The sequence below is a fragment of the Triticum aestivum genome, chromosome 2A, assembly GCF_018294505.1.
Source record: "Triticum aestivum cultivar Chinese Spring chromosome 2A, IWGSC CS RefSeq v2.1, whole genome shotgun sequence".
Classification (NCBI taxonomy): Eukaryota; Viridiplantae; Streptophyta; class Magnoliopsida; order Poales; family Poaceae; genus Triticum; species Triticum aestivum.
Genome location: NC_057797.1, coordinates 589,625,371 through 589,651,154, shown reverse-complemented (window position 1 = coordinate 589,651,154; position 25,784 = coordinate 589,625,371).

Genomic DNA, 25,784 nt, shown 5'->3' with positions numbered 1-25,784 from the left:
ATGTCCATGCAATAAAGAAAAGAATATGATATAACATGTTAAATAGCACTCCACGTCAAAAATTATTTTTGTCTCACTTACCTACTCGAGGACGAGTAGGAGTTAATCTTGGGGATGTTGATACGTCCCCAATGTATCTATGATTTTTGATTGTTCCATGCTGTTATATTATCAATCTTGGATGTTTTATAACCATTTTATAGTCATTTCATATCATTTTTTGGTACTAACCTATTGACATAGTGCCAAGTGCCAGTTCCTGTTATTTCCGTGTTTTTTACATCGCAGAAAATCAATATCAGACGGAGTCCAAATGCCATGAAACTTTACGGAGATTTTTTATGGACCAGAAGGAACATTTTGGGCCCTAGTTGCACCTGGGGGAGTCCCGAGGAGGGGACTGTTGGGGAACATAGTAATTTCAAAAAAATTCCTACGCACACGAAAGATCATGGTGATGCATAGCAATGAGAGGGGAGAGTGTGTCCACGTACCCTCGTAGACCTAAAGCGGAAGCGTTAGCACAACGCAGTTGATGTAGTCGTACGTCTTCATGATCCGACCGATCAAGTACCGAACGCACAGCACCTCCGAGTTCTGCACACGTTCAACTCGATAACGTCCCTCGAACTCCTATCCAGCCGATTGTTGAGGGAGAGTTTCGTCAGCACGATGGCGTGGTGACGATGATGATGTTCTACCGATGCATGGCTTCGCCTAAGCACCGCTACAATATGATCGAGGTGGATTATGGTGGAGGGGGCACCACACACGGCTAAGAGATCAAGAGATCAATTGTTGTGTCTATGGGGTGCCCCCCTCCTCTGTACATAAAGGGGAAGGAGGACAGGGCCGGCCAAGGTGGTGGCGCGCCCTACGAGGGGGAAACCTACTCCAAGTAGGTTTGCCCCTCCCTTTCCTAATCCAAGAAGGAGGGGGGAGGAAGGAGTGGGAGAGGGGAAAGGCAAGGGGGCGTTGCCCCCCCCCTTTCCTTGCCCTATTCGGACTCAAGGGGAGGGGGCACGTCTCTTGCCCTGGCCGGCCCCTCTCTCTCTCCACTAAGGCCCAACAAGGCCCATTAGTTCCCGGGGGGTTCCGGTAACCTCCGGTACTCCGATAAATGTCTGAAACCTTCCGGAACCTTTCCGGTGTCCAAACATAGTCGTCCAATATATTGATTTTTACATCTTGAACATTTCGAGACTCCTCATCATGTCCGTGATCACATCCGGTACTCCGAACTACCTTTGGTACATCAAAACATATAAACTCATAATATGACTGTCATCTAACTTTAAGCGTGCGGACCCTACGGGTTCGAGAACTATGTAGGCATGACTGAGACACGTCTCCGGTCAATAACCAATAGCGGAACCTGGATGCTCATATTGGCTTCTACATATTCTACGAAGATCTTTATCGGTCAAACCGCATAACAACATACGGTGTTCCCTTTGTCATCGGTATGTTACTTGCCCGAGATTCGATCGTCGGTATCTCAATACCTAGTTCAATCTCGTTACCGGCAAGTCTCTTTACTCGTTCTGTAACACATCATCCCGCAACCAACTCATTAGTTGCAATGCTTGCAAGGCTTAAGTGATGTGTATTACCGAGTGGGCCGAGAGATACCTCTCCGACAATCGGAGTGACAAATCCTAATCTCAAAATACGCCAGCCCAACAAGTACCTTCGGAGACACCTATAGAGCACATTTATAATCACCTAGTTACATTGTGACGTTTGGTAGCACACAAAGTGTTCCTCCGGTAAACGGAAGTTGCATAATCTCATAGTCATAGGAACATGTATAAGTCATGAAGAAAGCAATAGCAACAAACTAAACGATCAAGTGCTAAGCTAACGAAATGGGTCAATTCAATCACATCATTCTCCTAATGATGTGACCCCGTTAACCAAATGACAACTCTTTGTCTATGGTCAGGAAACATAACCATCTTTTATCAACGAGCTAGTCAAGTACAGGCATACTAGTTACATTATGTTTGTCTATGTATTCACACATGTATGATGTTTCCGGTTCATACAATTCTAGCATGAATAATAAACATTTATCATGATATAAGAAAATAAATAATAACTTTATTATTGCCTCTAGGGCATATTTCCTTCAGTCTCCCACTTGCACTAGAGTCAATAATCTAGATTACCCAGTAATGATTCTAACACCCATGGAGCCTTGGTGTTGATCATGTTTTGCTCGTGGAAGAGTCTTAGTCAACGAGTCTGCAACATTCAGATCTGTATGTATCTTGCAAATCTCTATCTCTCCCACCTGGACTTGGTCCCGGATGGATTTGAAGCGTCTCTTGATGTGCTTGGTTCTCTTGTGAAATCTGGATTCCTTTGCCAAAGCAATTGCACTAGTATTGTCACAAAAGATTTTCATTGGACCCGATGCACTAGTTATGACACCTAGATCGGATATGAACTCCTTCATCCAGACTCCTTCATTTGCTGCTTCTGAAGCAGCTATGTACTCCGCTTCACATGTAGATCCCACTACGACGCTATAACACCCACGATGCGGCTATATATCCCACGTGTCGGAGCATGACTTAGAGGCATAGCCGCATAGTAGGCATGTCGCTAGAGGGGTAATCTTTACACATCCCATGTACTGAATACGAAAGGGATAAAGAGTTGGCTTACAATCGCCACTTCACACAATACATAAATATAGCATTACATCGTCCAGAATACAAACAAGGTCCGACTACGAAACCAAATAAAGAAAGACAACCCCTAATGCAATAGATCCCCGATCGCCCCAACTGGGCTCCACTACTGATCGTCTGGAAAGGAAACATAGTAACGTCATGAATCCTCGTCGAAGTCCCACTTGAGTTCAGTTGCATCCCCTACACTGGCATCGTCGGCACCTGCATCTGGTTTTGGAAGTAATATGTGAGTCACGGGGACTCAGCAATCTCACACCCTCGCAATCAAGACTATTTAAGCTTGTGGGTAGGAAAAGGTAGTGAGGTGGAGCCGTAGCAAGCACTAGCATATATGGTGGCTAACTTGCACAAATGAGAGCGAGAAGAGAAGCAAAGCACGGTCGAGAAGCTATAAAGATCAGGAAGTGATCCTAAAACTACTTACGTTCAAGCATAACACGAGACCGTGTTCTCTTCCCGGACTCCGCCGAAAAGAGACCATCACGGCTACACACGCTGTTGATTCATTTTAGTTATGTTAAGTGTCAGGTTTTCTACAACCGGATATTAACAAATTCCCATCTGCCCATAACCGCAGGCACGGCTTTCGAAAGTTCAAAACCCTGCATGGGTGTCCCAACTTAGCCTATCACAAGCTCTCACGGTCAACGAAGGATATTCCTTCTCCCAGGAAGACCCGATTAGACTTGGAATCCCGGTTCCAAGACATTTCGACAATGGTAAAACAAGACCAGCAAAGCCGCCCGATGTGCCGACAAATCCCGATAGGAGATGCACATATCTCGTTCTCAGGGCACACCGGATGAACACTATGTACAACTAAAATCAACCCTCAAGTTTCCCCGAGGTGGCGCTGCAAGTGGCTCTATTTTGGACCAACACTCAGAGGAGCAGTGGCCCGGGGGTTTAAAATAAAGATGACCCTTAAGTCCGCGGAACCCAAGGGAAAAAGGCTTAGGTGGCAAATGGTAAAACCAAGGTTGGGCCTTGCTGGAGGAGTTTTATTCAAGGCGAACTGTCAAGGGGTTCCCATTATAACCCAACTGCGAAAACGTAAAATCAAGGAACATAACACCGGTATGACGGAAACTAGGGCGGCAAGAGTGGAACAAAACACCAGGCATAAGGCCGAGCCTTCCACCCTTTACCAAGTATATAGGTGCATTAAAGTAAACAAGATATAATAATGATATCCCAACATTAAGCATGTTCCAACAAGGAACAAACTCCATCTTCACCCGCAACTAGCAACACTATAAGAGGGGCTGAGCAAAGCGATAACATAGCCAAACAACAGTTTGCTAGGATAAGGTGGGTTAGAGGCTTGACATGGCAATATGGTAAGCATGATATAGCAAGTGGTAGGTATCGCGGCATAGCAAAAGAGCGAGCAACTAGCAAGCAAAGATAGAAGTGATTTCGAGGGTATGGTCATCTTGCCTGCAAAGTTCTCCGAGTTGACATAAGCTTCATCCTCGTAAGCGTACTCAGCGGGTTCCTCGATCACATACTTGTCTCCCGGCTCTACCCAAAGCAAGAACACAAGCAAAGGAAACCACAATCAACCACGGTGCAATGCGCAAGCAACATGATGCAAAACATGCCATGATATGCGAGATGTGATATGCAATGCATATGTATGCTCTGGAAGGAAAAGATTGAACCATGCCTCAACTTGGCAAACCAAGAGTTCCGCTGGAAAGATGAGTTGATTTTGGTCGAAATCGGTATAAAGATCACCGGAAACGGATGCACGGTTTGCAAATGGCAAGCAAAACGAGAATGACACAATTCTGCGATAAACAGCACGATGCCATCTAGAATGCAACAAGAAACTAAGCTACTGCACTCCAACATAACAACAAGGCACATGGCTGTGATCTACTCAAGATGCTTGACAAAATATGAACACTGAGCTACGGCTAAATCACACAAGAGCAGGTTCAAACAAGCATGGAAAAAGTGCAAAAGATATTAGCTTCACAGACTTGGTGAAAATACTAACATGTCAGGAATTAACATCAGGAAGCAATGTTTAGAGCAAGATAACAACATGCTACAGGAACAGAACATAGCAATACAAGGCATGGCATGAATATGCTCAAAGCATATAACAAAAGTCCCTTACTGACCATAAGGCAAAAGGGCACATAAAATATGATGGCACCCATGTAAACATAGCAAGTTTCGTTAACAGATTCAGACTTAGCAGAAAACTGGACATGGCAAAAACAGTATTATGAAGGCATGTTTGCGAGCTCGATGCACTCAACACAAGGCATTGCATGAAAAACTAAGCATACTACCAGCAACAAGACATGATCAAGAATCTAACCATGGCAAGAACAATCTCATAGCATGCATGGATCAACTACAACAACAAGACATGATCAAGAATCTAACCATGGCAAGAACAATCTCATAGCATACATGGATCAACTACAACAACCTTGGCAAAATTGATTAACATGTAAACAATCTGCCGGGAACATTTTGTAGCAAAAGTAGAGCAAGATTGAGTCCTGCTAGGGTACTCCATAAATGCAAACAGGGACACGGATGGATAGAGCATAACCATATGTCCAAATCATCCTTACTGAACATACTCAAAAGAAGCATGGATCTCTCTATAGCAACATGAACACATGGCATAAAAATAACAGCAGAGCAAAGACTTAGTGAAATTCTAAGTCTCTGAAATCAGCAATATCACGAGAGCTACTTTTTATGCTTGTGTTAGTCACCACATTGATCACAAAATTACATGGCGTACACCCCTGTAAAGATGGCATGGCATAGCCCAAAACACATGTAGAGCTCATGACCATATGCAGCACACAATAATCATGGCAAAAATGACAAATGCTCAAGATCTGTTAAGAATCAGCACCTAACATTTTATAGCACTTCATCAACAATTTGGGCGTCAAGATGGACTCAAACAAGCATGGTGCAATGGAACAAAATAAAGAGCACATCGAGATGAACATTTTGATATCTCATATGCACCAAACAGACCACCCAGCACAAAGTTATGATGCGATAAACACGGCTAAGAAAAGTTACAGGAATAAAGGACATAGGGAAATTCGACCTCCTCTGGATCCAGATCTAGGGTTTGAGGTGGCGTGGAACCCGAGGTTGACCGGATCGAAGCTCGCCGAAGAGGAGAGGAGAGGCGGCCGGAGCTTGGATGGACGTCGCCGGCGCGCTCGGGGCGGCGGAGGAGGTCGACGATGAGGAGGCGGCGTCGACACACGGCGCGGGGCGGCAGAGAGCGACGGGCGGCGACCGGCACGCGCGGGCGTGGGCGGCGGAGAGCGACGGGCGGCGACCGGCACGCACGGGCGCGGGCGGCAGGGCAGGCGGGCGCGGGCGGCGAGCGACGGCCCGGGCGCGCGGGCCGGGAGGGCCCCGTGCGGGCCTGGCGGGCCGCCGACGGTGTGCGGTGGCGGAGGCTACGTGGCAGCCCGTCACTGGTGCGGGCACGGTGGCGGTAGCGGGCGGACGTGTCCGTCGGCGCGGGATGAAATGTCTGGCGGCGGCGGGGAAGGTTAGGGTAGGTTTGGACTGCGAATTTCAGAGGGGAAGGTGTTTATATAGGTAGAGGGAGCTAGGAGAGTCCAAATGAGGTGCGGTTTTCGGCCACGCGATCGTGATCGAACGGACGAGAGGATGGAGGGGGTTTGGATGGGTTTTCGGCCACTTTGTAGGGGTGTTGGGCTGCAACACATGAGGCCATTACGGTTCCCCGGTTAACCGTTGGAGTATCAAACGGACTCCAAATGGCATGAAACTTGATAGGCGGTCTACCGGTGGTGCAACAAGGCCGCTTGGAAAATCTTGGTCCATTCCGAGAATGTTTAACCCCGCTCACGAAAAGAGGCAAAAGGGGGTGCCAGAGGACATAGGAGTGTCGGATCGCAAAACGGACAACGGGGAAAATGCTCGGATGCATGAGACGAACACATATGCAAATGCGATGCACATGATGACATGATATGAAATGCATGACATGAACGAAAAGCAAAACGAAGACAAAACCCAACCATGAGGGAATATCATTACTTAGGGCCGAAAATGGCAAGAGTTGGAGTACAATTATGGCAAACTACATCCGGGATGTTACAGACGCTTTGTTTAGAACTGCACCAACTGACAGCTCCACCGTTTAATAAAAACATGTCTCCGGTTTGCGATTTAGAATCGTCTAGATCAGTGTCAAAGCTTGCATCGACGTAACCATTTACGATGAGCTCTTTGTCACCTCCATAAATGAGAAACATATCCTTCGTCCTTTTCAGGTATTTCAAGATGTTCTTGACCGCTGTCCAGTGATCCACTCCTGGATTACTTTGGAAACTAATAGCAAGGCACACATCAGGTCTAGTACACAGCATTGCATACATGATAGAGCCTATGGTTGAAGCATAGGGAACATCTTTCATTTTCTCTCTATCTTCTGTAGTGGTCGGGCATTGAGTCTTACTCAACTTCACACCTTGTAACACAGGCAAGAACCCTTTCTTTGCTTGATCCGTTTTGAACTTCTTCAAAACTTTGTCAAGGTATGTGCTTTGTGAAAGTCCAATTAAGCGTCTTGATCTATCTCTATAAATCTTGATGCCCAATATATAAGCAGCTTCATCGAGATCTTTCATTGAAAAACTTTTATTCAGATATCCTTTATGCTATCCAAAAATTCTATATCATTTCCAATCAACAATATGTAATCCACATATAATATCAGAAATGCTACAGAGCTCCCACTCACTTTCTTGTAAATACAGGCTTCTCCAAAAGTCTGTATAAAACCATAAGCTTTGATCACACTATCAAAACGTTTATTCCAACTCCGAGAGGCTTGCACCAGTCCATAAATGGATCGCTGGAGCTTGCACACTTTGTTAGCTCCCTTTGGATCGACAAAACCTTCCGGTCGCATCATATACAACTCTTCTTCTAGAAATCCATTCAGGGATGCAGTTTTGACATCCATTTTCCAAATTTTATAATCATAAAATGCAGCAATTGCTAACATGATTCAGACAGACTTAAGCATCGCTACGGGTGATAAAGTCTCATCATAGTCAATCCCTTGAAATTGTCGAAAACCTTTTACAACAAGTCGAGCTTTATAGACAGTAACATTACCGTCAGCGTCAGTCTTCTTCTTGAAGACCCATTTATTTTCAATGGCTTGCCAATCATTGGGTAAGTCAACCAAAGTCCATACTTTGTTCTCATACATGGATCCCATCTCGGATTTCATGGCTTCAAGCCATTTTGCGGAATCTGGGCTCACCATCGCTTCTTCGTAGTTCGTAGGTTCGTCATGGTCTAGCAACATAACCTCCAGAACAGGATTACCGTACCACTCTGGTGCGGATCTCACTCTGGTTGACCTACGAGGTTCAGTAACAACTTGATCTGAAGTTTCATGATCATCATCATTAACTTCCTCACTAATTGGTGTAGGTGTCATAGGAACCGGTTTCTGTGATGAACTACTTTCCAATAAGGGAGCAGGTACAGTTACCTCATCAAGTTCTACTTTCCTCCCACTCACTTCTTTCGAGAGAAACTCCTTCTCTAGAAAGATTCCAAATTTAGCAACAAAAGTCTTGCCTTCGGATCTATGATAGAAGGTGTACCCAACAGTCTCTTTTGGGTATCCTATGAAGACACATTTCTCTGATTTGGGTTCGAGCTTATCAGGTTGAAGCTTTTTCACATAAGCATCTCAGCCCCAAAATTTAAGAAACGACAACTTTGGTTTCTTGCCAAACCATAGTTCATAAGGCGTCGTCTCAACGGATTTTGATGGTGCCCTATTTAACGTGAATGCAACTGTCTCTAGAGCATAACCCCAAAATGATAGCGGTAAATCAGTAAGAGACATCATAGATTGCATCATATCTAGTAAAGTACAATTACGACGTTCGGACACACCATTACGATATGGTGTTCCGGGTGGCGTGAGTTGCGAAACTATTCCGCATTGTTTCAAATGAAGACCAAACTCGTAACTCAAATATTCTCCTCCACGATCAGACCATAGAAACTTTATTTTCTTGTTACGATGATTTTCAACTTCACTCTGAAATTCTTTGAACTTTTCAAATGTTTCAGACTTATGTTTCATTAAGTAGATATACCCATATCTGCTTAAATCATCTGTGAAGGTGAGAAAATAACGATACTCGCCGCGAGCCTCAATATTCATCGGAGTACACACATCTGTATGTATGATTTCCAATAAATCTATTCCTCGCTCCTCCATAGTTCTGGAGAACGGCGTTTTAGTCATCTTGCCCATGAGGCGCGATTCGCAAGTACCAAGTGATTCATAATCAAGTGGTTCCAAAAGTCCATCAGTATGGAGTTTCTTCATGTGCTTTATACCGATATGACCTAAACGGCAGTGCCACAAATAAGTTGCACTATCATTATCAACTCTGCATCTTTTGGCTTCAATATTATGAATATGTGTATCACTACTATCGAGATTCAATAAGAATAGACCACTCTTCAAGGGTGCATGACCATAAAAGATATTACTCATATAAATAGAACAACCATTATTCTCTGATTTAAATGAATAACCGTCTCGCATCAAACAAGATCCAGATATAATGTTCATGCTCAACGTTGGCACCAAATAACAATTATTCAGGTCTAAAACTAATCCCGAAGGTAGATGTAGAGGTAGCATGCCGACTGTGATCACATCGACTTTGGAACAATTTCCCACACGCATCGTCACCTCGTCCTTAGCCAATCTTCGCTTAATCCGTAGTCCCTGTTTCGAGTTGCAAATGTTAGCAACAGAACCAGTATCAAATACCCAGGTGCTACTGCGAGCATTAGTAAGGTACACATCAATAACATGTATATCACATAAACCTTTGTTCACCTTGCCATCCTTCTTATCCGCCAAATACTTGGGTAGTTCCGCTTCCAGTGACCAGTCTGCTTGCAGTAGAAGCACTCAGTCTCAGGCTTAGGTCCAGACTTGGGTTTCTTCTCTTGAGCAGCAACTTGTTTGCCATTCTTCTTGAAGTTCCCCTTCTTCTTCCCTTTGCCCTTTTTCTTGAAACTGGCAGTCTTATTGACCATCAACACTTGATGCTCCTTCTTGATTTCTACCCCCGCAGCCTTTAGCATCGCGAAGAGCTCGAGAATTGTCTTATTCATCCCTTGCATATTATAGTTCATCACGAAGCTTTGTAGCTTAGTGGCAGTGATTGAAGAACTCTGTCAATGACACTATCAACAGGAAGATTAACTCCCAGTTGAGTCAAGTGATTATGATACCTAGACATTTTGAGTATATGTTCACTAACAGAACTATTCTCCTCCATCCTGCAGCTATAGAACTTATTGGAGACTTCATATCTCTCAATCCGGGCATTTTCTTGAAATATTAACTTCAATTCCTGGAACATCTCATATGCTCCTTGACGTTCAAAACGTCATTGAAGTCCCGGTTCTAAGCCGTAAAGCATGGCACACTAAACTATCGAGTAGTCATCAGCTTTACTCTGCCAAACGTTCTTAACATTGTCAGCAGCATCTACAGCAGGCCTAGCACCCAGCGGTGCTTCCAGGACGTAATTCTTGTGTGCAGCAATGAGGATAATCCTCAAGTTACGGACCCAGTTCATGTAATTGCTACCATCATCTTTCAACTTTGCTTTCTCAAGGAACGCAAATTCAACGGAATAACAACACGGGCCATCTATCTACAATCAACATAGACAAGCAAGAAACTATCAGGTACTAAGTTCATGATAAATTTAAGTTCAATTAATCATATTACTTAAGAACTCCCACTTAGATAGACATCCCTCTAATCCTCTAAGTGATCACGTGATCCAAATCAACTAAACCATGTCCGATCATCACGTGAGATGGAATAGTTTCAATGGTGAACATCACTCTGTTGATCATATCTACTATATGATTCACGCTTGACCTTTCGACCTCAGTGTTCCGAGGCCATATCTGTTATATGCTAGGCTCGTCAAGTTTAACCTGAGTATTCCGTGTGTGCAACTGTTTTGCACCCGGTGTATTTGAACGTAGAGCCTATCACACCCGATCATCACGTGGTGTCTTAGCACAAAGAACTTTCACAATGGTGCATACTCAGGGAGAACACTTATGTCTTGATAATTTAGTGAGAGATCATCTTATAATGCTACCGTCAATCAAAGAAAGATAAGATGCATAAAAGATAAACATCACATGCAATCAATATAAGTGATATGATATGGCCATCATCATCTTGTGCTTGTGATCTCCATCTCCGAAGCACCGTCATGATCACCATCGTCACCGGCGTGACACCTTGATCTCCATCGTAGCATCGTTGTCATATCGCCAACTTATGCTTCTACGACTATCGCTACCGCTTAGTGATAAAGTAAAGCATTACATGGCGATTGCATTGCATACAATAAAGCGACAACCATATGTCTCCCGCCAGTTACCGATAACTCGGTTATAAAACATGATCATCTCATACAATAAAATATAGCATCATGCCTTGACCATATCACATCACAACATGCCCTGCAAAAACAAGTTAGACGTCATCTACTTTGTTGTTGCAAAGTTTTACGTGGCTGCTACGGGCTGAGCAAGAACCGTTCTTACCTACGCATCAAAACCACAACCATAGTTCGTCAAGTTAGTGATGTTTTAACCTTCTCAAGGATTGGGCTTAGCCACACTTGGTTCAACTAAAGTTGGAGAAACTGACACCCGCCAACCACCTATGTGCAAAGCACGTCGGTAGAACCAGTCTTGCGTAAGCGTACACGTAATGTCGGTCCGGGCCGCTTCATCCAACAATACTGCCGAACCAAAGTATGTCATGCTGGTAAGCAGTATGACTTGTATCGCCCACAACTCACTTGTGTTCTACTCGTGCATATGACATCTATGCATAAAACCTGGCTCGGATGCCACTGTTGGGGAACGTAGTAATTTCAAAAAAATTCCTACGCACACGCAAGATCATGGTGATGCATAGCAACGAGAGGGGAGAGTGTGTCCACGTACCCTCGTAGACTGAAAGCGGAAGCGTTAGCACAACGCGGTTGATGTAGTCGTACGTCTTCACGATCCGACCGATCAAGTACCGAACACACGGCACCTCCGAGTTCTGCACACGTTCAACTCGATGACGTCCCTCGAACTCCGATCCAGCCGAGTGTTGAGGGAGAGTTTCATCAGCACGACGGTGTGGTGACGATGATGATGTTCTACCGACGCAGGGCTTCGCCTAAGCACCGCTACGATATGATTGAGATAGATTATGGTGGAGGGGGGCACCGCACACGGCTAAGAGATCAATTGTTGTGTCTATGGGGTGCCCCCTCCTCCGTATATAAAGGGAGGAGGAGGAGAGGGCCGGCCAAGGTGGTGGCGCGCCCTAGGAGGGGGAAACCTACTCCAAGTAGGTTTGCCCCTCCCTTCCCTAATCCAAGAAGGAGGGGGAGGAAGGAGTGGGAGAGGGGAAAGGCAAGGGGAGCGCTGCTCCCCCTTCCTTGTCCTATTCAGACTCAAGGGGAGGGCGCGTCTCTTACCCTGGCCGGCCCCTCTCTCTCTCCACTAAGGCCCAACAAGGCCCATTAGTTCCCGGGGGGTCCGGTAACCTCTGATACTCCGAAATGTCCGAAACCTTCCGGAACCTTTCCCGTGTCCAAACATAGTCATCCAATATATACTGATCTTTACGTCTCGAACATTTCGAGACTCCTCGTCATGTCCGTGATAACATCCAGGACTCCGAACTACCTTCGGTACATCAAAACGAATAAACTCATAATATAACCGTCATCTAACTTTAAGCGTGCGGACCCTACGGGTTCGAGAACTATGTAGACATGACCGAGACACGTCTCCAGTCAATAACCAATAGCGGAACCTGGATGCTCATATTGGCTCCTACATATTCTACGAAGATCTTTATCGGTCAAACCGCATAACAACATACGTTGTTCCCTTTGTCGTCGGTATGTTACTTGCCCGAGATTCGATCGTCGGCATCTCAATACCTAGTTCAATCTCGTTACCAGCAAGTCTCTTTACTCGTTCTGTAACACATCATCCCGCAACCAACTCATTAGTTGCAATGCTTGCAAGGCTTAACTGATGTGTATTACCGAGTGGGCCCAAAGATACCTCTCCGACAATCGGAGTGACAAATCCTAATCTCGAAATACGCCAACCCAACAAGTACCTTCGGAGACTCCTGTAGAGCACCTTTATAATCACCCAGTTATGTTGTGACGTTTGGTAGCACACAAAGTGTTCCTCCGGTAAACGGGAGTTGCATAATCTCATAGTCATAGGAACATGTATAAGTCATGAAGAAAGCAATAGCAACAAACTAAACGATCAAGTTCTAAGCTAACGAAATGGGTGAAGACAATCACATCATTCTCCTAATGATGTGACCCCGTTAATCAAATGACAACTCTTTGTCTATGGTCAGGAAACATAACCATCTTTGATCAACGAGCTAGTCAAGTAGAGGCATACTAGTGACATTCTGTTTGTCTATGTATTCACACATGTATCATGTTTCTGGTTAATACAATTCTAGCATGAATAATAAACATTTATCATGATATAAGGAAATAAATAATAACTTTATTATTGCCTCTAGGGCATATTTCCCTCAGGGACAACCCACCAGGGCGCGCCAGGAGGCCCAGGCGTGCCCTGGTGGGTTGTGCCCACCTGGGGTGCCCCCGAACCGCCTCTTTGCTATATAAATACCCCAAAAATACCAGAACCCTAGGAGAGTTGATGAAATATTCATCCAACCGCCGCAGAATCCAGAACCACCAGATCCAATCTAGACACCGTCTCGGATGGGGTTCACCACCTCCATTGGTGCCTCTTCGATGATGCATGAGTAGTTCTTTGTAGACCTTCAGGCCCGTAGTTAGTAGCTAGATGGCTTCATCTCTCTCTCTCTCTCTCGATTATCAATACAATGGTCTCTTGGAGATCCATATGACACTACTAGGGAGAACCTTATACACAGAATCTTAGCAGCAATGAGGTTTAAAAACAAACGCTACTACTAATTAGCAGTAGCGAGCTTCAGAAGACCGCGCTACTAATAGCCCAGTAGTAGTAGCACTCTAGGTCAAACGAGCACTACTACTACAATTCCCACGGTGTTGCCTCTAGGCTAGATATAGTAGTAGTGCCCTTCTCCTGGACGTGCTACTGCTAAAGTACTTAGTAGCAGCGTTTTTCTTTAAAACTCGCTGCTGCTAAGTATCATCCCCTCTTGCAACTAATTAAGTTTAGTCCCATACTGCTAAGCGAACAAGGTGTTTACCACCTTAAATATGTTACTTCTCAAACTATCTCGAGCACTTGGTCTTCATTGAACTGTATGTGTAGGATTTGTGGCTGCAATATGAATCTTCACTTGTGCCTATACAGGTACGGTGAGGATTCATGTTGACTATTTGGATTCTACACAAAAAGATCAATCATGACCAATGTATATTTTTGATGTTTTTACATGCTTAGCCTTAGCAGTAGCGTTTTTTCAGGACAAAGCGCTACTGATATTGGGCTTAGCAGTAGCGCGCTCCCTGTACCCATGCTACTGCTACAGCAAAACAAAACACACGGCCTGCCCCCCGCACGCTCATCTCTCCATCGTCCCCCTCCGCCCGACGCCGGCAGCTGTGGTAAGGGTTTCTCCTCCGCCACCGCGCGCCACCACTGCCGCCGCCGCAGGTAATGCTCCTCCCCCTCTCGCCGCCCCTCTGCTAGCTGCTCCTCCACCCTCTCGCCACCCGCAACCTCTGGCCGGGCGCCTTTGGCCGACTACCCTCGATCCCCTCGCCGGCCGCTGTCGTCACCCCCTCTCATAGGAAAGTCACCGACCTTCCCCTCGTCAGCACCTCCGACCGAGGTCACCATGCCATCCCCCCTCCTCGCCAGCACCCCCCAAGGGTTGCCCTACCTAGATGCATCGAGGGCTTACGAATTTCATATGGATAACTAGATGCTTTTTTCTATAATAAGTTATTTTTTGCAAAATGTAGGTGCTAATTTAGTTGAAATGCTTTGGTAGGTGGTACAAGTATTTAGTTTGCAAGTGCTAAGTTAACCCCAATTAAATTTGCCACTTGTTTTTTTAATTAGTTATCTTAGGCAATAGGGGCTAAATTAGATGAAATGTGTCTTGGTAGGTGGTACCTTGATTTGGTAGATAACTTATTACAGATCTTAGGATTATACCTTTGGTAGGGGCCAAATAGTTTTTTTTGGCAATAGGTGCCCCTAAAATTGCTTCTCGCAGAAGAATCTCTTCATCTAGAGATATTCTAGAAGGTGTTAGTAAGCTAATTGAGAACTTGTTGTCTGTGAGTCTTGTTGGCTGATTTGGCATTGGCCTGCTAGCTGTTGGTTCTATCATAGAAGGTGTTAGTAAGTTAATTGAGAGTTTGTTGTTTACTTTTTGGGATCGGGTTCCACTATGAAAATATAACTGAAGAAGGACAAAAAATATCACATGCTACTATTTTTCTTTCCTGTGAAGTGGATCGTTAATCCTTTGCTCATATTGCTTTAGGAAAATGGTGCCACCACCACCATGTCGACTATGCAAGTCAAGGTGCGCCAGCAGCCTTGCAACTGGCAAGCTGTTCGGCTTCTACTTCCAGCCGAGTTTTCTTCATGCGGCAGTAAGAAATTAGATGAAATGTAACAACTATTTCTTAAGTGTTGGCGTTACTGCATTGTGTCATTTTTCTTTTTTTACACAGATCGTCCCATGCAACGTGAGGTTGAAATTCAACAAACTGACAGGAGACACTGTGACATTTGAGGCTCCTGGGGGCTGTACACTATGGAGGTCGAGAAAGGACGCAATATGTCGCAGATTGGAGGAGATGGATGGGCCCGTTTCCTCGACCGCATGCGTCTTACTGGTGGTGAGTTGATCAGCTTCTCCTTTAGAGCAGAAAGACCCAAGCTGGCTGTCATTTATATCAACCTGGTGGAAGATGATGAAGATGACGAAGATGATGAAGGTGATTGATGCCTAATACACAACCTTCTTCTTGTAGACGTTGTTCGGCCTCCAAGTGCAGAGGTTTGTAGGACAGTAGCAAATTTCCCTCAAGTGGATGACCTAAGGTTTATCAATTCGTAGGAGGCATAGGATGAATATGGTCTCTCTCAAGCAACCCTGCAACCAAATAACAAAGAGTCTCTTGTGTCCCTAACACACCCAATACAATGGTAAATTGTATAGGTGCACTAGTTCGGCGAAGAGATGGTGATACAAGTGATATGTGGATATTAGATAATGCTTTTTGTAATCTGAAAATATAAAAACAGCAAGGTAACTAATGATAAAAGTGAGCATAAATGGTATTGCAATGTGTTGAAACAAGGCCTAGGGTTCATACTTTCGCTAGTGCAAGTCCTCTCAACAATAATAACATAATTGGATCACATAACTATCCCTCAACATGCAACAAAGAGTCACTCCAAAGTCACTAATAGCGGAGAATAAACGAAGAGATTATGGTAGGGTACGAAACCACCTCAAAGTTATTCTTTCCAATCAATCCGTTGGGCTATTCCTATAAGTGTCACAAACAGCCCTAGAGTACGTACTAGAATAACACCTTAAGACACAAATCAACCAAAACCCTAATGTCCCCTAGATACTCCAATGTCACCTCAAGTATCCGTGGGTATGATTATACGATATGCATCACACAATCTCAGATTCATCTATTCAACCAACACATAGAACCTCAAAGAGTGCCCTAAAGTTTCTACCGGAGAATCACGACAGAAACGTGTGCAAACCCCTATGCATAGGTTTATGGGTGGAACCCGCAAGTTGATCACCAAAACATAAATTAAGTGAATCACGTGATATCCCATTGTCACCACAGATACGCACGGCAAGACATACATCAAGTGTTCTCAAATCTTTAAAGACTCAATCCGATAATATAACTTCAAAGGGAAAACTCAATCCATTATAAGAGAGTAGAGGGGGGAAGAAACATCATAGGATCCAAATATAATAGCAAAGCTCGCGATACATCAAGATCGTAACACCTCAAGAACATGAGCGAGACAGAGAGAGAGATCAAACACATAGCTACTGGTACATACCCTCAGCCCCGAGGGAGAACTACTCCCTCCTCGTCATGGAGAGCACCAGGATGATGAAGACGGCCACCGGAGAGGGATTCCCCCCTCCGGCAGGGTGCCGGAACGGGTCTAGATTGATTTTCGGTGGCTACGGAGGCTTCTGGCGGCGGAACTCCCGATCTATTGTGCTCCTCGATCGTTTGAGGGTATATGGAGATATATAGGCGGAAGAAGTACGTCAGGGGAGCCACGAGGGGCCCACGAGGGTGGACGACGCGGCCAGGGGGTGGGCGCGCCCCGTACCTCGTGGCTTCCTCGTTGCTTCCCTTACGTGGACTCCAAGTCTCCCGGGTTGCTTTTCTTCCAAAAATAAGTTCCGTGAAGTTTCAGGTCAATTGGACTCCGTTTGATTTTCCTTTTCTGCGATACTCTAAAACAAGGAAAAAATAGAAACTAGCATTGGGCTCTAGGTTAATAGGTTAGTCCCAAAAATCATATAAAATAGCATATAAATGCATATAAAACATCCAAGGTTGATAATATAATAGCATGGAACAATCAAAAATTATAGATACATTGGAGATGTATCAATGACGAAGATGATGAAGATAATGAGGACCCACTCGAGGAAGATGATGAGAACCCACTTCGTGAAGCCATCGTAGCTCAAAGAATGAGGCTGAGCGAGGAGGAGGTGTGCAACCTATGGGACATAATTCCGCCACGTGATGACTTTGTCGGGGTGCCATTCGTGACCCGCCTGACAAGTACCATGGTCGATCGGCATGAAATAGTATGTTATACTGACTGTACTAATTTGATGATATATATATATGTGCTTTATTGTTATACTTACAAATGCAAATTATCCGATGATATGCTTAGTGAATCCGATGATATGCTTAGTGTAGAGTCCAATGATATGCTTTGTGGAATCTAGTCGATGATATGCTTTAGTGTAGAGTCTGATCACTTGCTTACTGGTGTAGAATCCAAGGAACTGTTAATAGTGTAGATAATCCATATAAACTTATTAGTAGAATTCATGCTTAATTAGTACAAATGCGTAGTGCTGTGTCTTTTGGTAGTGTAGAAATCTATACTTCATAGAAATATATTTGCAAGAGTATGTGTGAGGCTATTTATTAATTGATATGTTTTTCTTATTAAGAAATTGCCAAAGAACCTATCTGTGAGTTGTGGTATCGAGCCTGATGAAGAAGGCTTAGCTGGACTACGCCTTACCGCAAGGGGCTCCGTCACCACCTGTACTTACCGCATGGACACAAACGGTCGCACACACTTAAACTCGGTTGGGTGGAAGAGATTCCTCATTGGCAAGAATCTTCGTGTTGGACAGGCCATCCTAATTACTATCAGGAACACCCACCGCCCAGGCTTCAGGATGATGATCATCTTCGATATCATCTAGAACTACATATGTGTGTGGATATATCATCTAGAACTACATATGTTGATCGTCGTCGATATCATGTAGAACTACATATGATGATCGTCGTCGATATCATCTAGAACTATATATGATGATCGTCATCGATATCACCTTGTACTGCTTGAGGATGCATGTTGACTATATATGAAATTGTTATCTAGTACTCCTTCCGTTCCAAATTACTCATCGTGGTTTTAGTTCAAATTTGAACTAAAACCATGACGAGTAATTTGGAACGGAGGTAGTACTACCTAGTACCTATGATGCTTTATGAAATTGATATCTAGTAGTACCTAGTATCTGGAAATTGCAGTTTATTGAAACCGAAATTGGGTAGGAAACTAGGTAGGAAGCGGGGAAAATGATGAAACACATAGCAGTAGCACGGGGCTAGGAAAGCGCTACAACTAACTAATAGTAGCATGTTCTGGAAAAGCGTTGCTGATATAGTCAATAGTAGTAGCGCGGATGCAAACCGCGCTACTACTAACAGTTAGCTGTAGCGCCTTATTGGTAGTGCGGCTGCCCGCGCTGCTGATAGCCTCAAAACCCGCGCTACTACTAGGGTTTTCCCTAGTAGTGTGATGTAACTCTTTTTGTGGTGTGTTTGTTGGGATCTTATGAACTTTGAGTTTGATCAATCTTATATTTTTATATCCATGAAAGTTATCTGAGTTTGTTTGATCTCTTATAGCCTCGTATTTCTTCTCCGATATTTGGGTTTTGTCTGGCCAACTTCATCTATTTATCTTGCAATGGGAAGAGGTGCCCGGTAGTGGGTTCGATCTTATGGTGCTTGATCCCAGTGACAGAAAGGGAACTGACACGTATGTATCGTTGCTACTAAGGATAAAAAGATGGGATCTATATCTACACAATAGATAAACGGATCTTGTCTACATCATGTCATCGTTCTTATTGCATTACTCCATTTCTCCATGAACTTAATACACTAGATGTGTTGGGGATATAGCTATCCGTTATGACCCGCCCAGGAGGGGCCGGGTCAGCCCCGATGGTGGGTTACAAAGGAAGCCCAGTAAACATTCAAGACGATAGTTTATCAAATATAGAAGGCCTAAAGGCCTAGAGGCGGCTTAAGGCCTAATATTGTAAACCGACGTATGTAAGGAAATACTTGTAAAGAAAAGCATGTAAAAGAAGTCACCGAGCCGGACGCGATTTATGAGCCGGCCGAGACTATGTAGGCCACCAGGCGTCAACCCGTGTATATAAGGGATGACCTGGTGGCAGCTTAGGACTAGAAACAAGAGATCGATAACCAAGCCGGCGAGTTAGCCTCTTGGAGATTGAAACCCTAGCAATACCAACACAACTAGACGTAGGCTTTTACCTTCATCGTAAGGGGCCGAACTAGTATAAAACATCTCGTGTCCATTGTCCCGATTAACCCCTTTAAGCTTCCTAGTTGCGATGGCCCTACGACTAAGTCCTTCCACTAGGACATTCGTCGTGACAATTCCACGACAGTTGGCGCCCACCGTGGGGCCAGCGCACGGTGGATTTGAGTTCTTGAAGGGAACTTCGAAGGGCTCAAGGGATACGCTGTGGGACGGATGACCAAGAGTCATCGCGGCAAGCTCTACATCGACGACGAAGGCTGGGGCCCCGAGGCCGGCTCAATCGAGTACGAGTACCGGGTCCTCTTTGGCAGAATTCATGTCTTCATCGGCCGGATCGGCGAGTCGGGCCCTGAGCCGGACGTCCACACCAACCTCGTCGAAACAGCTCAGCGCGCGAGGACCACCCATGTTCAATCTGTCATGAAGCATGTATGTGGTACTCCAATTTTCATCAAAGAACATTTGAAGCCCAATGCTAAATGTTTCCTGCTCAATTATCCAAACACCGCTGTATGGGTAAAGTCATGAAATTTCTCTCTCCTTACCTAAAGAGTTTTCTACATTATATCCTGTCATGGATATCATGCTCTGCTTGTCCTTGGGAAGGATATACCCTTGAAATATGTGTTTAAACACATTTTCCTTTCCATTGTTCTGTTAATCTAATGCTCACATTTCCTTTACATTGGTTTGTTTAACCTTTCCGGTGATCTATAGGATCTAAGCAGCAATATTCTTCTGCTTATGTAAACACCTAGGTGCACAATCGTGTCGGTAAGACCCTGTTACTATTGTTGATGACATTACGGTAACCACCGATGGATGAGAACTTTGCCTATTGATCCACCTCGAATTAACAAGCAGGAAAATGGTTCTCTTTGTCCCTCGCCCTTGGTACCAATGTTGTTGCCAACATAACCGACAGTCTCTTCTCTGACATGCCTGGCTATCATGATGCCTTGCTATCATGACCATGCAAGATGTCAGTGCCCTCCTACTTTAACCACATGGTGGGCCCATAACCCACAGTTCCACAGGATCGAAACCTGACTCTCATGTACATCCCTGTTTCAAAGTTATCCCTTGCGCTTCGTTTCGTATGTAATTTGCGAGCCACCTTTCTAGTGATCAATTCTCGTATCAGACACAATACTTATTCCCGTTGCTCTGAACCCCTTTCACACTCTGTTTCAGGCAATGAACGATTGCCTATCCACTTGAAACTTCTTATTGCATCGTCTTACTTTGCTCTCGATGTGTTTCATTTGTTCAACTCGAGAGATACTCATATGTTCATTCTTGGGATACCCCTAGATGATTCTCCCTTATAACATCCTATCATTGTAGGGCTGCCCCTTACCTATTCGTAAGTACGATGGAGTTCCCCGAAGAAAGGACGACAACTTCATCATGATGCATTGTAATAAAGAATTGAAGACATCAACGAAGGGGATTAACTTCTTCGAGAAGATCCGTTAGCATATCGTAACCAGAACTTTCCCCCTTACTCCCCTCTTAAATCTCGGGATGAGATTTCTTGTAGTGGAAGAGAATTGTGACACCCGGATAATTAGGCTACAATGAACCTCTTCTAATGATGCCACGTCACCTCGATTACTGTTGCTAATCTCGCGTTAGTTCGAAAACGGTTCGAATTCAAATTCAAAATCAAGCAAACAATAAAAGTTTTCAAATATTAAAACTAAAATGTTCGGAGTGAGCCAAATAATCCATATTAAATATTGGTGAAGAAACCACACTTTTGTAAAATATTTAAATGCACTATAGTAAGTAAAACAGCAGCAAAATAATTATTTAAATGATTTTAAATACTAAACAAATGTTAATCTAGTTTATATAATCACCAAACTTTTTGGAGTAGGTAGCCTATGTTATTATGCTAATTTAGGAGTAGGGGTTATGTTTTTGTAAAGCTGTTTTGCTAACTAAAATAAAGCAAAAGAGAAACAAAAAAAACACAAACCACTGGGCCAACCTTGGCCCAGTTGCCAGCCCAACTGGGCAAAGGCCCAACTGGTCGGCCCAACCCCTACCCCATAACCCCCACTCGGGGGAAAACACTAACCGACACACCCACTTGCCCCCCTCCACGATCCCCTTCTCCTCCCCCATCGATCTGGATCGGGATCGGCCCCGATCCCATCGCCCCCGACGCCCTGCGGCTGCCCGTCGCCGTCCACCATCGCCCGAGGTCTCCGCTGGCGTCGCCTCCTCGCCTACTACCTCAGCGCCCACCTCGCCGGACCAGCTCGCCGCCTCGACCATGACACCGCCGTCGTCGCCCTGTCGTCCCCATCCTCCTCCCCGAACGGCCTCCACGCACCTCGACGCCCCCTGCTCACCAACGCCGGTGAGCACCCGTTCGTCCTCCCCTTTCCCCTGCTCGTCGTCGCGGTCGCCACGCTCACCCCGACACCACTCGCGCTGAACACCACCCAGGCCATGCCCGCGCCGAGCTCCTCTTGCCCGCGCCTCCACCGTACCCGTCGTCCGATGCCCCGCGAGCTCCGGTGAGCTCGCATCGCCATCGTTGCGCCCGTGAGCCCCTTGGTCACGCGCCCTCCCTGCCCCGACCGCGGACGCGCCGCCCCCCCCCCCCCTGTTGTGCCCGCGCTTTTCCATGTCCCCGTCCCGCGTGTGCGAGCTCCGCTCGTCGGGCCGCGTCAGCTACCGCACCGTGCGCCCTCCCCTGAGCTCCTCTGTCTCTCGTCGGCCGCCCCGCCCTCGTCCGCTAGCTCCGTGCTGCTTGCTCGTTGTCGCCAGTCGCCCGCCTCGTGATGTATACTACACAATCTTCTTCTTGTAGATGTTGTTGGGCCTCCAAGTGCAGAGGTTTGTAGGACAGTAGCAAATTTCCCTCAAGTGGATGACCTAAGGTTTATCAATCCGTAGGAGGCGTAGGATGAAGATGGTCTCTCTCAAGCAACCCTGCAACCAAATAACAAAGAGTCTCTTGTGTCCCCAACACACCCAATACAATGGTAAATTGTATAGGTGCACTAGTTCGGCGAAGAGATGGGTGATACAAGTGGTATATGGATAGTAGATAAAGGTATTTGTAATCTGAAATAATAAAAACAGCAAGGTAGCAAGTGATAAAAGTGAGAGTAAACGGTATTGCAATGATAGGAAATAAGGCCTAGGGTTCATACTTTCGCTAGTGTAAGTTCCCTCAACAATACTGACATAATTGGATCACATAACTATCCCTCAACATGCAACAAAGAGTCACTCCAAAGTCACTAATAGCGGAGAACAAACAAAGAGACTATGGTAGGGTACGAAACCACCTCAAAGTTATTCTTTCCAATCAATCCATTGGGATATTCCTATAAGTGTCACAAACAACCCTAGAGTTCGTACTAGAATAACACCTTAAGACACAAATCAACCAAAACCCTAATGTCACCTAGATACTCCAATGTCACCTCAAGTATCCGTGGGTATGATTATATGATATGCGTCACACAATCTCAGATTCATCTATTCAACCAACACAAAGGACCTCAAAGAGTGCCCCAAAGTTCTACCGGAGAATTACGATGAAAACGTGTGCCAACCCCTATGCATAGGTTCATGGGCGGAACCCGCAAGTTGATCACCAAAACATACATCAAGTGAATCACGTGGTATCCCATTGTCACCACAGATACGCACGGCAAGACATACATCAAGTGTTCTCAAATCTTTAAAGACTCAATCCGATAAGATAACTTCAAAGGGGAAACTCGATTCATTATAAGAGAGTAGAGGGGGAAGAAACGTCATAGGATCCAAATATAATAGCAAAGCTCGCGATACATCAAGATCGTATCATCTCAAGAACACGAGAGAGAGAGAGAGAGAGATCAAACACATAGCTACTGGTACATACCCTCAGCCCCGAGGGAGAACTACTCCCTCCTCGTCATCGAGAGCACCGGGATGATGAAGATGGCCACCGGAGAAGGATTGCCCCCTCTCGCAGGGTGCCGGAACGGGTCTAGATTGGCTTTTGGTGGCTACGGAGGCTTCTGCGGCAGAACTCCCGATCTAATCTCTGTTCTAGAAGTTTTAGGATACGTGGGTATATATGGGTGCAGGGAGTACGTCAGGGGAGCCACGAGGGCCCCACGAGGCAGGGGGCGCACCCTAGGGGGGTGGGTGCGCCCCCACCCTCGTGGCTTCCTCATTCCTTCCTTGACGTGGGGTCCATGTCCATCGGGTGGCTTTCGTTCCAAAAATAACTTCTCTAGTTGATTTCGTTCTGTTTCGACTCCGTCTGATATTCCTTTTCTTCGAAACACTGAAATAGGCATAAAACAGCAAATCTGGGTTGGGCCTCCGGTTAATAGGTTAGTCCCAAAAGTAATATAAAAGTGGATAATAAAGCCCAATATTGCCCAAAATACTAGATAATATAGCATGGAGCAATCAAAAATTATAGATACGTTGGAGACGTATCAAGCATCCCCAAGCTTAATTCCTGCTCGTCCTCGAGTAGGTAAATGATAAAAAAGATAATTTTTGATGTGGAATGCTAGTTGGCATAATTTCAATGTAATTCTTCCTACTTGTGATATGAATATTCAGATCCGAAAGATTCAAGACAAAAGTTCATTTTGACATAAAAATAATAATACTTCAAGCATACTAACTAAGCAATCATGTCTTCTCAAAATAACATGGTCAAAGAAAGTTATCCCTACAAAATCATATAGTCTGGCTATGCTCTATCTTCACCACACAAAATATTTAAATCATGCACAACCCCGATGACAAGCCAAGCAATTGTTTCATACTTTTAATGTTCTCAAACTTTTTCAATCTTCACGCAATACATGAGCGTGAGTCATGGGCATAGCACTATAGGTGGAATAGAATGGTGGTTGTGGAGAAGACAAAAAGGGAGAAGATAGTCTCACATCAACTAGGCGTATCAACGGGCTATGGAGATGCCCATCAATATATATCAATGTGAGTGAGTAGGGATTGCCATGCAACGGATGCACTAGAGCTATAAGTGTATGAAAGCTCAACAAAAGAAATTAGTGGGTGTGCATCCAACTCGCTTGCTCACGAAGACCTAGGGCATTTTGAGGAAGCCCATCATTGGAATACACAAGCCAAGTTCTATAATGAAAGATTCCCACTAGTATATAAAAGTGACAACATAGGAGACTCTCTATCATGAAGATCATGGTGCTACCTTGAAGCACAAGTGTGGTAAAAGGCTAGTAGCATTGCCCCTTCTCTCTTTTTCTCTCATTTTTTATTTTTTTATTTTTTTATTTGGGATTCTTTGGCCTCTCTTTTTTGCGTCTGGAGTCTCATCCCGACTTGTGGGGGAATCATAGTCTCCATCATCCTTTCCTCACTGGGACAATGCTCTAAAAATGATGATCATCACACTTTTATTTTTCTTACAACTCGATACTTAGAACAAGATATGACTCTATATGAATGCCTCCGGCGGTGTACCGGGATGTGCAATGATGCATGAGTGACATGTATGAAAGAATTATGAACGGTGGCCTTGCCACAAATACGATGTCAACTACATGATCATGCAAAGCAATATGACAATGATGAAGCGTGTCATAATAATGGGATGGTGGAAAGTTGCATGGCAATATATATCGGAATGGCTATGGAAATGCCATAATAGGTAGGTATGGTGGCTGTTTTGAGGAAGGTATATGGTGGGTTTATGGTACCGGCGAAAGTTGCACGGTACTAGAGAGGCTAGCAATGGTGGAAGGGTGAGAGTGCGTATAATCCATGGACTCAACATTAGTCATAAAGAAAACACATATTTATTGCAAAAATCTACAAGTTATCAAAACAAAGTACTAAGCGCATGCTCCTAGGGGGATATATTGGTAGGAAAAGACCATCGCTCGTCCCCGACCGCCACTCATAAGGAAGGCAATCAATAAATAAATCATGCTCCGACTTCATCACATAACGGTTCACCATACGTGCATGCTACGGGAATCACAAACTTCAACACAAGTAGTTCTCAAATTCACAACTACTCAACTAGCATGACTCTAATATTACCATCCTCATATCTCAAAACAATCATCAAGTATCAAACTT